We start from the raw sequence: 14,481 nt of genomic DNA, 5'->3' as shown, positions 1-14,481 counted from the left end.
AAAGTAGAAAAAAAATAGCCATTTCTCTAGAGAAATGGTCAAAGTGCATGGACAGAAAAATCTACACAAGAACAAATATGAATGCATCAGAAAAAGCTCGGATGTCCACAAAGCTTCACGCACTTTGTTTTGTTATTGCCTTCAATGCAAGCATGTCTTAGGACATGCGCAGGAGATGGTTCTCTTCTTCCACACGTGGGGCCTGGGGAGGGGACACAGGCCCTCAGGCCTGGCAGCAGAGGTCACCTGCTGAGCCCGCTCATCGGCACCCCATTTTCAAAACGTTTATTTATTTTGTGTGGGGGATGGTGTGTATCGGCACCATGCTGCACACGTGGATATCTAAGGGCACCTTGCGGAAGTCGGTTCTATTCTTCTGCTATGTGAGTCTCAAGGCTGGCTCAGGTCACGAGGCTTGGCAGCTGGTCCCTCTACTCACCGATCCATCTCCCCCGTCCCCTTACTATGTTTTAAATGTGCTTTTCTCCAGTGTTAAGATGGATATGGGAAGAGAGAGATCTCTTACGTAGTACCAGAAGGATTATGAACTCGTTTGGTGTTCCAGGTCACAGAGTGAAAAAGCCTCTTCCTTGATTTTATAGGATGCACACTCTCTACGCAGTTCCCCGTCATACTCCTAACATATCCAAGCTCCCTTCTCCCAACTCTGCTGCCCTCTGCTAGGGAGCATTGGTTTTGTTCTTTCCGTACCAGGACATCTCTGGCCCTGGCTCTCTCCACCCACCACTCTGTGGCTTTATCCTTACACAGAGAACATCAAGAATGAGGATTAAAGATACAAAGACAGAATCTAGAGTGCTTGCCAGCTCTGCCACTGACCATTCCATGACCTGAAGTGAGCAAAACCCTTAATCCTCAAGTTAATTTCCTTCCCTATAAAACCAGGGTAGTAACAGCAGCTCCACCTCCCTGGCCAGTATGCAGAGAGGAACGCGCGCGCGTGTGTGTGCGCGCGCGCGCGCGTGTGTGTGTGTGTGTGTGTGTGTGTGTGTGTGTAAGACCAATGGGAGTTGTAAAGTTACAAGAGCCTGGCTACCCTGTTTCTGCTTTGCCCTCCTCGTACATGACCTCCCTGCATCAACCGAGGCAGGAATGGTGATGTGTGAGCTTCAGCTAATCAGAGCTAATGCTACCAGTATGACACTATCAGGGCTCTCGTTTCTACTGTGATTTACTAATTTAATAACAATCACATTCCATTCAAACCAAGTACAGCCTTTAAAGATTTTCTATTTTGTTTTGTTTCTGTGAGCATGTACTTCTGGAAGACAGCTGCAGCCAACAATTCCTGAGCATGTACCAAGGCAGAACATCCTGAAGAATTTTATAAGGGAGGTCGGGGAAACTGAGGCAGAGTAGCTTCCCTCTGATCTAAAGCCAGGCATCTTACCGGAGATGCCTGCACCTTTATGCACTGTCCTGCAACTCCATCAGTGATGGCAGAAAGAGAGTGTCCAGAATACTGGAGGGAAGAGGATATATATGCAAGAACCTTTGGGATCTCTAAAACCAAGACAAGGTCATTCAAATTGCAATCTTCAAGTGCTGCTGGCCATCATCAGTTACTTCTCTATCCTGAAGCCAAGGAGCTGCATTGGCACAGCCTTCTGCAAACCAGCGAGCAGAGTGTCCCATCAACCCTGGCAAGGTCATGGTGGTAGCGACTCATCCCACAGAAATAATCATACATGTGAATAGCAAAGACTCCCAACAAAGAAGCTTCTAAAATTAGAGAGAGAAAGAAGTGGTGTGTATAGCCAAGGAGAGGGTGGAGAGACTGAACTTTTCACAGTCCTGTAAAAGGGTCTGTTGTTGAATTGTATACAACCGCCTATTGGTAGGGCTTATTAGCTCACTAGCCCAAGTTTACAAGTCACAATTTTCTTGGTTGCAAATGGTGACAAAGGCTCTCACAACATCACTGAGAGTTAATATACTGACAGGTCAGAAAGATGGCTTTGCAGGTAAATGCGGCGCTATTCAAACCCCATGACCTGAGTTCAGTGCCCACAATCCACAGCGGAAGGAGAACCCAGCCCTGAATGTTGTCCTCTGACCTTTGCATGCACACACATGCACACACCATAATAAAGGACAAAAGAAATAATCTCGGTAGGAGTCAATAAATTAAGACCTACCAAGGGGGTTGGTGCAGAGACTGGCACAGGGCAATGCGGTAAATGTCGATCATTCCTAAACCAATCTAGGAAATGAAGCACACATACTACATAAACTGGGAAAATAACTCAGTGAAATGCTAATATCTCTGAAAGTGGGACAATCATTTTCTATTAAACTCCCCGTATTTTTACTTTTGTCTTTGAAAATATTTAAGTATTTCCATTTATTTTAAGTAGCCTTAATAATACTTCTCTTGATCTAATAATTTTTTTTCTAGTATAATCCAGGCTGTGTTTATGGAAATGGAATATTTTATTGATTTAATCTGAGGAGTAATATATTTCACCTCCATTTTTCAGCGTCAAACAGCCTGCTCATATTTCATCCCATAAAAAAATATTTTCTGCACTCTTATACATTTTCAGATTAAGAGTGCTCTGAATGGAATATCAGAACACAAGAACCTATGGGAGGGAATGGATTAATATCCGTAAAAAGTAAAGTTATAGGAGACAAACACAACCACTCTGTGATGACTCTAGGATAAAAAGTAAAACCTTACCTTAATCACGTAAGGTCGGAGGTTACCACAATAAACATTTCAACTCCGCGGACAACTCCCTAGTGGGGTCAGAAGATGGCCATCACTCAGTAGTGCAGTCGTCCATCCAGCTGGGCGGCAATCATTCTGAAAGGGAAGAGAGCTCACTGAGGAACAGATGGCGCAATCCTCTCTCTAGGTTGAGGCTACAGGCAGGGTAGCCAATGACTGGAGTCAGCTATGCATTTCCGAAATCAAACCACTCTTACGTCGATGTACTCTTTCCAAGAAAAGGGCTCTGTCCCTCACCGCCTTTCATCCTTAGTTGTTCTGTGTGGTTGCTAAGACATACATAGGTCAGCTCATGCATCCCACCCATCTATCCGTGGTTTCCTGTCATTTTGTACTCAGACCACTCCTTCATCCACACTCTGAGTGGCGGTTCCCTGGGATAAAAACCTTGGGACTGTCACTCACTCACGCTCTCACCGCTCCCAACTCCAACATCCCTCCGGCACCATCTTTCCTTGAGCCTCCGTTTTAATAACAGTGATTTGGTACCGCTGCCTGCTGCTACATCCATCGGCGTATTGCATGTGCCTACGATTTCTTAACCTGTGGCCTGGACTCTTCCTGTAGATTGCCACCTGTCCACTTTCTTCCTATTACCTGCACAACCTTGAACAGATCGCCCTTGTCCCCGAGCTCTTGGTTTCCTTGACTACACAATCAAGCACCGGTGCCGGCTTTCACACCCTCATTGCTCTAGGAAATCAGAGGTCCCTGGACAGGAATCATGCTCCTGCCATTCTGCAGAACGTAACCAGGTTATGTGTGCTCTGCCAAGTATCTCAGCTTCGCTATGAATAAAATGAGAGCATGCGTCCCAGAAGCTGCTATAAAACAGGAACAGCGCGATCTTTTGTCTCGCTGATCCCACCACAGGTCCTCGACAGCATCAGCCTTTCCCATCCCGCCTTACAGACTGCACCAGCCCTAAGGCTCTCTAGCTTTAAAACTTCTAAACCCCGAGTCCTCTTTTATCCACAGCCCCAGTCTTGAAGATTTGTCTTCTACCAAATATCAACTCCTCTGGGGGCTTTCAGTTCGCCCATGATCTACCATCCACTAACTATGTGCTACCATCCACTAACTATGTGCTACCATCCACTAACTATGTGCTACCAGTTTCTACTCCCTTCTCTTCCAGTGAGACTAATCGACTACCAAAAATACGCACCCTTCCACCCTGCCTGTGTAACCATCAGGTCCCCTTGTGAGGGCACCTTGCTACAGCTTCCAGCCCCAGCAATGCCCACCATCCACCTAACATTACTGTCTAATGTAGCGCTGTGTATCGAGTTTAGATGTCCGGCTGTGCTTATTAAGGTTTTTACTCCAGTGTAGACCGTATTAGTTTTTAATAAGCCAATTCTCTTCTGCGTCAGCTCTGTCAATGCTCTTCAAAGTCAACAGGCCTTTACTAAAAGGGATTTCAAAGTTTTCACCATAAAGACACTGTAAGTGTTTGAGGCGATATATCTGCCTGAACTTAATAATTCACAATGTATATGTGTTTTCAACTATATCGTTAGCCAATTGCGTACAATTTTTGTGTGCCAGGTTCAATCACTAGTGGGTACCAGGTCAAGATACATAAGAATATGGCCCAGAACATTTATAAAAGACACCTAGAGGCAAAGTCAAAGGACACCAATTATAGACTATTCTAAGGCTCGCCTCATGGAGCTAGGAGATGAGTTTTAAGTAAGTCCGACATGTATTAGATCAGGCCAAAGTGAGCATGCTCGAATTTCTAATGGTGTCTCATAACTAAGCTCTCAGCATCACTGAATAACTTGCCATGGGGAAAGATGATGGGTGACTGCAATTTTATCCCAAAGAGGATAGAAAAGGAACTAAAGGAAATAACCTAGACAGGAGAGCCTTATTTGGACAGCAGTTTCAGAGGGCGCAGCATCTGAAACTGGTGGACCAGGAAACAGAGAGAGCTAGCAGGATGCGATTAGGTGTGTGAGGATATACCAGGGATGCACTACTTCCTCCAGCCAGCTCCCAAAATCTCACCACCAGCTGGAGACACTTCAATTCCAAGCTGTCCAACTCTGCTCTGCCAACGCCACTCTGCTTGCCTGGTTTTGTCTCCCTAAGAAATCTCACAGAGACATTCAACACTTTCTGCCGTCAGCTCAGGAAAGCTGGCGTCTAGTCGACTTCTACATTAGTCTCCTGCTTCAGGAACGCGATGGACGGTCACTCACACAGACCACAGACAGGGCGCCGCGACAAGCCGGCAGCACAGTGCTGGGTAATCTATATAGGTAAGGCTCGATTATCTTTAAAGTAACTGTTCTCGTCGTCCAAAATAGTGTTTGTTGTAAACTTGGAGGTGGCAGCGCACGCCTTTAATCCCAGCCCTTGGAGGCAGAGGCAGGTGGATCTGTGAGTTCCAGGAAACCCTATCTTGAAAAACAAAAACAAAAAATAGTGTTTATTCTCAGCAATAAGTTTAGAAAATTCAAGAGATAAAGCTTTTTAAGTGCCATTAGCCTCTCACTGAATCTTCTCCCACTTTGGTATGTATGCAAGGCCAATTTATAGACCTAACACACAAACAGGAATATTCTGGCATTATTTGTGACTGGATTTTCCCATTTATTTGAAAAAAAAAAAAGCACTGTCATTTAATAGTTTCCTACATTTTTATTTTAATGGCTGTATGGGATTTTTAAAACCCCTTGGGCTCACTGAGATAGTTTCTAAGCTTTGACTATAAACCAATGCTGAACACCATCCATGATTTTTCCGGGAAACGTCACAGGCTAATCATGTAGAACGTAAGGAGCTGACGCCGTGAAAAGCCACACATAAGAACGTCAAATGCCATGGCGCACAGCAATGCCACTGCCCCACATCCCTCTACTGCTTGGGTAGTAGTTTATTTAATATTATAGTCTAGAGACACTTCAAACTCAGTGTGCTCATGAAGCTGAACGCGTTACCATCTTAGACTTCTTGTTCACGCCCTTGGTTTATTTTTTCTACCCGAGTGTTCTCCTTGTGGATTTACACTATCTCACGATATCAAGGGCATTTATCTGCTTGCTACCCTGACTATACATTGACTGGGAAAGCAAAGTCTAGGGAAGCTCCTGAGTCTCAGAAAGGACCCTGGGGTGGGGGTCTTGCGTCTTGCATGTTGAAAGACACTGATTTGCCTTCGCCTTGCTGATCATTTCCTCGCTTATGCTTTTCCAGAAGAGGAACATCGAGGTAAGTTCATGAGTCAACGCAACCCTCATAGAGACAAATGAACAAACAAGATCGCCCCCACTTACTAAGCAACAGGTGCCTACTCTTCCAACCCTTTAGGAGGCGATTAGGTGGGCACTAGCATTCCTCTTTTATGGACAAACACACAGGACAGCGAGAGATACTTGGTTCTACATATAAACCATGTAGGGATGGGATGATGGCTTACTAAGTGCTTGCTACACACGCACAAGGACCTGAGTTCAGATCCCCGGCACCTATGTAAAAGCAAGGCGTGACAGCCACATGTTTGGAATCCTAGTGCTTTAGGGGTGAGGTGAAGGCACATGGATCCCTGGTATCTATGACCAGACTGTCTGGCTACAATGGTAAAGCTCTGGGTTCAATAACATAGTATGCTTTAAAAAGGAGTTTGGAACAATAAAAGACAAGGGACATTGACCTCTAGACTCTATTATAGGTGCATACACAGGCATGCTTGCACGCACACACACCAAGCCATACCCTGCTTCTTAAGACTGTGGTTTTGGTTTCTTAGCTGTAATCCCAGAAGCCAAGTCGATTCTTTTAGCCAACTTCAAACATCTAGCTCCGTCCATTCTCTTGAGCTTCTCTATCTAGTAAACTCAGTCCTGAGCAAACTTACTTTTCTCCCTATATTTTTCTCGATATTGCAGGGTCATTCTGATAACACATAAAACGTTAAGTATTTTTAGCCGGGAACCAAGGCTACTCTATCAGCCTCTACAAACTCAGCCTCGACAAACTCAACAGCAAATGCTTTCCTTTCTTCCAAAGTCCTTCAGTGGTTTATGGGTTAGCGGCAGCCATAGTAACAGTACACACCTAAACCCTTCTTTTGTCAAAGGTGAAGCGCACTGTGCTCTATAAATATTTTATGCACAGTCCGTCCCATGCTGCAACTCTAGATGCCAAGGGCTTCAGGGAACTCTCTGGCAAACACTGTTTCTATCCATGCCGGGTGTGGGCTTCATCATCCTGTAGGTGCCCTCCCCACTTAGACCTAATTATCTGCCCCAAATGCCTGCTCGTTCTTTACTGTATTAGCTGTGCTGTGGGCAAGGAAGAAGGGTCTGAAGTAAGGACAAAAGGAGGCAGCTGATAACTAAACATGACCCCACTCACAGCTCTCTACTGAGGCCCGGGGGCAAAAGTTCATGGCTGTGTGACCCTGGAAGATAGGTTTTTATCAGAGAATATTAGTGGAACCAAATGACTCATTGTCAGAAAGGGAAAACACATACTTGGATTAATTTAGCGATGATTCAAAAACAGTGCTATAAGTTTGAAGGTTAGTGTACAATAGAAAGTTGCAAATCGGCTTTGGGAAGCCTAATGTCTTCAATTCCTCTGCCACCTGATAGCAGCTACAGGCCCACGCATCTCAGGAGCCATGAGCAGGGACAGCTGGCATCCCCACAGTGTGGATGCAGCCACAGATGCTATGGAAAAGCCGTGACTAGGTGACCTGAGGAAGCGCGGCTTATAGACCGCCCGGCAGCACCCAGCCCTGAGGTAGCTCAGCACTGACTTGAGGGCAGGAAGCTTTCTTAGTGTTTAAATTCTAGTTGTATATAGATAGCTCTGGCTTTCCAGATTCAGGGAGGCTACCACAGCCAGCAGAGCCATGTCTAGCCTCTGGCTGCACCCACAGGAGAGTGGGAGCCCCAGGAGAAAGCCCAGATACTGAACTTATACTTGTGTGGCCTGAAAAGTGGTCCAAAAGTGGCAGGGACCAGCATCAACACAGGACCCAAAGGCCTGACTGACACTGTGACATGCTATCAGGTCTGAAAGCTTAACACAACTTGTCTTGGGGTTTCTACTGCTGTGATGAGACACCATGACCACAGCAACCCTTATGAAGGAAAACATTTAACGGGCTGGTTAACATTTTGAAGACTTAATCCAATATCCTCATGGTGGGAAGCACGGCTGACGTGGTGCTGGAGAAGGAGCTGAGAGTTCTACGTTTGGAATTCGTAAACACGTTTCAAAGAACCTTAAATTACCAATTAAAAGACAAAGACAAACTTATTTTTAAAAGCAGGATTCAATTATCTGCAGTCTCCAAGAAACACTCTTCACTAGCAAGCTAGATGCAGAGGGAAAAGATGGAAGCCAATCGGCCAAGGAAGCCGAAACATGAAAAAAGTTGGGAGGATTTGGATCTCTGACAAAGTAGAACGCACACCAAAATTAGAGGAGATTTTAAAAGATTTTCCTACGTATTAGTGGAAAATTCATTGCAAAGATAAAATTGTAAACATACACGTGCTGAAGACTGGGGCTTCCAATCCCATACTAATAGTCCTAAAAATCAATTCGGCCTGTCTCAGCCGGGCGGTGGTGACGCACACCTTTAATCTCAGCACTCGGGAGGCAGAAGCAGGTGGATCTGTGAGTTCGAATCTAGCCTGGTCTACAGAGCGAGTTCCAGGACAGCCAGGGCTACACAGAGTAACCTAGGGGGTTGAGTGGGGGTGTGGGAATAGTACATCCTTAGATAAGTCATTGAAACTAAAATCAGCAAAGAAACTTCAGAGTTAAGATCAAAGGGACTTAATAAGGTACCTACAGAATAGCTCATGTATTAGGCAACAAAAAATTCTTCTCTGCAGCCCAATGGACCATCCCTAAAACAGACTATATTCTAGACCACAAGACAGTCTTAACAAATACAAAAGAATCCAAATAATTCCTGTATCTTATCAGATCACAGGAAACTAAAAGGCAGACGTGAATAGCAAGAGAAACTTCAAAAACCAAGCAAATGCACATTCTAGGCACAGGACTACTCTATGACCATTAAAAATGTTTAAGAGTTGTGCTTAAAGCCGGGTGGTGGTGGCGCACGCCTTTAATCCCAGCACTTGGGAGGCAGAGGCAGGCGGATCTCTGTGAGTTCGAGACCAGCCTGGTCTACAAGAGCTAGTTCCAGAACAGGCTCCAAAACCACAGAGAAACCCTGTCTCGAAAAACAAAAAAAAAAAAAAAAAACCCTAAAAAAAAAAAAAAAAAAAAAAAAAAAAAAAAAAAAAAAAAAAGAGTTGTGCTTAAAACAATACTTCTCAAATATTAGCAGGGTTTGTTAAATTGGTTGCTCCCATCTCAGAACTTCTGACTCAAGAGGATTGGGATGGAGCCTGTGAACTGTGTTCCTCCAGCATCCCCAGATGATGCCGCTTGCGGTCCAAAGAGCACATTTTAGAGAAGCGGAAGACGCAAGCTCTCTGGCAGATGATGCACAGTTAGTGTTGACTGTCTAGAGATCCCTTCAAACTCTGCACACCAGAGCACTTGCTACCTGGCAGGCAAAGGATGTTAATGGCTTACAAGATAAGGCCCCACAGTCCGAAATAAAATCAGTTTCAGGAGAAGTGCCAAGTTTATCTGGAAGCTTCCCGTATCTGAGTCGAGCCAGCATGTGCAGACTCTGAGTCACATTATCTCCCCCAGGGACCCTAAGCACCTAAGCAGAAAGCCAACACAGACATGGGGGCTGGACCTGAGAATGACAGACAGCTCCATGAAGAGGAACTGCAACAACACACTGGACACAACGAACCAAGGGCAGCAGAGCGGAGGTAACTCAGCAGGCTCTTATGAACTCCCTGGCATCCCTCTGCACCTCCTAAGACTACCTTTGTGGCCCTGGTAAGGCTGTCTATGGCAGTCCCCAACAGAGGTTGCTTCCACTGCTGATGGCATGGAGAACCCAGAGAAGTCTCTATCACCAGGGCAGACCTCGACAACGAAACTGATGCAGTGATTAAAAGGATGCTTCCGGCCTGTGGCTCTCAATCTTTACCCTATCAGAAGTATTCAGCGACACCTGAGAACGTTAGCTTGCCAAAAACCTCCCTGACACAGCCTGGTCCAGAGATCACAGCAGAGAACCACTCATTAAGCCATAGTTCACATCACTGTCACTTGCCTGTTACCTAAGCACCAGTTCTGATAGTGACCATATTAATACACACACAGAAATCCCTCACTAGGAATATGGCTTTTGTCACCACTATGTGGCAGACCTCAGGCATGCACTAAACAGACTTCATGTCCTTCCTTTTGACATGTGTAATGGACACTTATCTCCAGACTGTTATAAATCCTCCACTACTATGCCAATTTAAAGATGTTACTTAGTATCCGAAACTGCTTCTTCTCTTAGAATATTTTTCCTGGTTTAATTGAAATACATTATGACATTTAAAACAGGATCCAGAACTCCTCCCTTGAAAAACAATATGTGGGATAAAGATGCAGGAGCTTTTTATTTCTTTTTTTCTTTTTTATATTGTCAACTAAAGCTTTGTGAATGGGAGCCTTCTTAAAAAAGAAATCACAATCTGAAGCTGTATCTCAGTGTTTTCATTTTTTCCCCTCATAAACAAACAAGCTCTGTTTGCGATATGGTACAGTCAATAATACAGGTTTCAAATAAAACACCCACCCACAGACATCATGTGTGTGCGCGCGCACACACACACACACACACACACACACCCGCCACGCACGCTCGACCTTCAATAAAGCATTACAAACCTAAGGAAACTCACATGTTGCTCATCTTGGAAATGTATAAATATCCTACTTCAATCCAGAGGGAAAGGGTGGGAGGTGGGGCCAGGGCTCGGCTGCTGCCCCGCTCATGGGACCTGCAGTATTGACTAACAGAACCTCTGCACAGGGCAAGCGTTGATCTTCCGGCAGACACCTGTCCCTTCAAACCCACACCCACGCCCACCCTCATGCTCCTTAGTGTTTAGGGAAGGTTACAAAGGACAAGCTTCTGCCTTTCCCAAGAGCTCAGGGGCATAAGGTGAGCCTTCCAAGTCTTTGAAGCCAGAGAACAAAGACCATGTGACAGGCAGGGCATCTCTGTGATTTTATGGGCTAAGACACCTTTCCCCCATGAAAGACAAATCCAGATTGCCCTGGCACACACCCTGGAAGCACTGAGCCATGGGGGATGGGCCAGCCCACTAGCCCCCTCCCTGGCTCCTCCAAACACCTTCTGTTTTCTGTCCTCAGCCTTTAATTAAAGTTAGCTGCAGTTACAGAAACAAGAGGTTCATTGTTCTCGCAAGTCAACCCATCTCAAAAGCGCACCTTTCCAAACTGCGCTCCTCTGTGAGACGGGAAAACTGACCTTCCAACTTCAGCCACTTTCCTTTTTAATTGTGTGTGTGTGTGTGTGTGTGTGTAAGTGACTGCAAGCATGTGTGTGTAACACACATAAATACCTGGTGCTCATGGATGCAAGAAGACACATCAGACTCCCTGGAACTGGAGTCACAGATGGTTGTGAGCCGGGGACAGAAGCCAGATCCTCTCTCTGCATGATCGACTGCTCAACCACTGAGCCATCTCTCCAGGCACCTATTAGCCACTTTTACTACAATGATATATGAGACAGGGCTTCTCTGTGTAGCCCTGGTTGTCCTGGAACCTGCTCTGTAGACCAGGCTGGCCTCCAGTTCAGATATATCCACCTGCCTCTACCTCCCAAGTGCTAGGATTAAAGGCATGTGCCACTACCACCTAGCGACAAAGTATCATTTTAATTTTTATTAAATTGAATACACATGGGTATTTTGCTTACTTGTATGTTTGGGCATCATGTGCAAGCAGTGCCTCTGAAAGCCAGAAGAGGGCACCAGATCCCCAGACACTGGCGTTACAGAGGACTGTGAATCAATCACCAGGTGAGTGCTGGGAACCAAAGCCAGGTCCTCTGCAAGAGCAGCCAGCGCCTTTAACCCTTATCACATTATCTTGCATTCTTCAGTGAGAGGGTTCTGTGGAGGTGAGGTGAACTCCGGAAGCACGCTCAAGCACGCTCACGACATAACATCAGACCCACACCTTCCTGAACCCCGAGAGCCAGTGACTAAAATCCACACCAGTTCTCATTTATCAAGCTTCCTAGAAGAAAAGGGGATTTCCTTTTAAAAATCAAACTCCCCGGGATTAACAGATATATGGCTGCAAGGTTTGAAGAGACTGCCATGAATACAAAAGCAAGTCCTGCTGAGTGACCCTGGCAGCCAGCCTTTCCGTCCTATTTCAGCATGAGACCGTAGCTCTGGGACTCCTCGCTATAAAACTGGAAAATACCAAGTCATTTTCCCAGAAATAGCAGGTACTCATGCAACAAACACATTAACATTTTAAACTTTCCTGCTAAAATGCACATGCCTTAACACATTTATTTCAGTCACTATTACTGAGATGTATTGGTGGAAGCAAACACCAACTTCTTGGTTTCAACTTGTTTTAAACTGAACTACTCCATCGGGCTGGTGTGGCTGTGCATATCTGTAATCTTGGTAATCAGGAGGCAAAAGTTAGGTAGCCAGGAGCTTGAGGTCAGCCTAGTCCACATAGGTAAGGAACTGCCTCAAAAGGACAATCAACCAAAAGACAGAAGTAGATATCGTCGCAAAAAACGCCTGCCCACAGGGAAGCTGGACAGAATGTAGGAAACTTAAGACTTGATCTATGAAATATGAAACGAAGGAGCTGAATTCTGTTCACCAAATACCTAATTCCCCTATACATCAATATTTCTCTCTGGATAATTTATCTATTGCCTTTAAACAAAATATGTTGCTTTAAATGAAGAGGACACTGCTCACTCTGTGTGTTTAAGATTCTCAGCTGAGACCCTGAATGCCAACTATATTCCTGGTATTTTTTCTAAAAAGCCAAATGGGGCTGAAGAATTGGCTCAGAGCACTCGTTGCTATGGCAGAGGATCTGGCTTCAGTTCCAAACACCCACACAGTGGCTCACAACCATCTGTAATTCCAGTTCCTAGGGATATATCACCTTCTTCTGACCTCACATGTAATTGGTACACATACATACATACATACAAACATAGATGCAGGCAAAACACTCATACACATAAATAACAAAATTGTTTAAAGCAAAATTAGGCAACTATCTGACTGTGACATATATAAGATTATATGTGCCTAGAATCCACACAGTGGGTCATGGCCATTATTATCTTTTTTGTTTAAATGTGTTTATTTTCTGTGCTGATGACCAAACCCACAGCCGCACATATACTAGGCAAGCACTCTACCACTCTGCCTCCCCAGCTCAAACTTGTTCATTAAAAAAAAAAACAATAACAACAACAACAACAACAAAAACTTTGGCTTGCAAAATGGCTTAGCAGGTGAAAAGATTTGTAATACAAGGCTGATGTATCAAGTTCCATCCAGGAACAGAGGGTAGAAGGGGAAAAAGAAAAAACTCCTAAACGGTTTTCTCTGACCTCTGCAGTCATGGTACACATACCTGTACCCATTCTTATTTCATTTTATATTTTCATTTTAAAATGAGGCATGGTTACATCCCTTGCCTATTAAATAGAAAAACACCCACTTGGCTCTATAATGTGATCTCTTTTGCTAAATCTTAACAATGAAATGAAAATGAAATTTATGCCCTGGCAGTGCTGAAGCATTCATGGGCAGCCTGTATATGGCAGCTCTGTTGAACTTGTCCATATTAGGGTTTCATGATCTAAGTTGATGAGGATGACTGACCAATTCTCTTCTTCAAGAGGGCACCAGATCTCATTACAGATGGTTCTGAGCCACCATGTGGTGGCTGGGAATTGAACTCAGGACCTTTAAAAGGACAGGCTGTGAATATTCCTCACTCCGGCTGTGAATCCCCTTGTTTTCTGAGGGTAGGTGCTGAGACTCTCATGTAATAAGAGACCAACCGTTGAATGAGTCTAGCAAGGAACACTGCTAGAGAAACAGTAACTTCTGCCTTAGTACAACCTCCAGCAACTGTCAACAACTTCCAGCAACTGTCAACAACCTCTAGCAATCGTCAACAACCTCATCAACAACCCCCAGCAACCGTCAACAACCTCCCTAAAGAAGGTTTGCTCTGCCATTGACAGGATTGTATAACATATCACAGTATGCCTTGAGAACAAGACCTGTTGGGTAGAGAACACACAATACTTGTCACACACAATTTACCATGCTGTTGATCCTGGATGGAGCCCTTCTCCTCAGCTGGACTGTGCCCAGGGAGATGGGTACCATTTTGTGGAGGTGCAAATTGGTGATTGACAGTTAATTGATTTAACAAGACACACCCACCATCCTTGGTAGTTACAGTTTGAGTTTCTTTGTTTTCTTTTCTGAGACAAAGTTTCTCTGTGTAACACTGACTGTCCTGGAACCTGTTCCATGGACCATGCTGGCTTCCAACTCAGAGATCCACCTGCCTCTGTCTCTCAAGTGTTGGGATTAAAGACCTTAGAATAGTTACAGTTTTTTTTTCCTTACTGTTTGTAACTTCTGCTGGGTGGTGGTGGGGTGTTAATGCTTATTTAAAAAGTATTTACAAAGAAATGCACTTGTTGCTTACTTCATTATTGTAACAAAAAGTCAGAAAAAATATTAGACAAACATATAAAAAGTTGATAAAGTCTAACAAAG

General features: G+C 44.6%; 1 protein-coding gene across 4 annotated transcripts in view; it reads right to left on the bottom strand.

The window, feature by feature from the left end:
• Kank1 (KN motif and ankyrin repeat domains 1) overlaps positions 1-14,481 on the bottom strand; it is a 182,146-nt gene that overhangs the window by 115,341 nt on the left and 52,324 nt on the right. For all 4 annotated transcript variants that reach the window (XM_050157836.1, XM_050157862.1, XM_050157844.1 and 1 more), the window contains exon 2: positions 2,705-2,830. The gene's annotated coding sequence lies outside the window, so the exon portion shown is untranslated. The remainder of the gene's footprint in view (positions 1-2,704; positions 2,831-14,481) is intronic.

This window comes from Alexandromys fortis, unplaced genomic scaffold (genome assembly GCF_014885135.2).
Source record: "Alexandromys fortis isolate MF-2015 unplaced genomic scaffold, M_Fortis_MF-2015_v1.1 scaffold_10, whole genome shotgun sequence".
Lineage (NCBI taxonomy): Eukaryota > Metazoa > Chordata > Mammalia > Rodentia > Cricetidae > Alexandromys > Alexandromys fortis.
The sequence above is the reverse complement of the archived record's forward strand: the minus strand, read 5'-3'. Positions and strand labels throughout refer to the sequence as shown.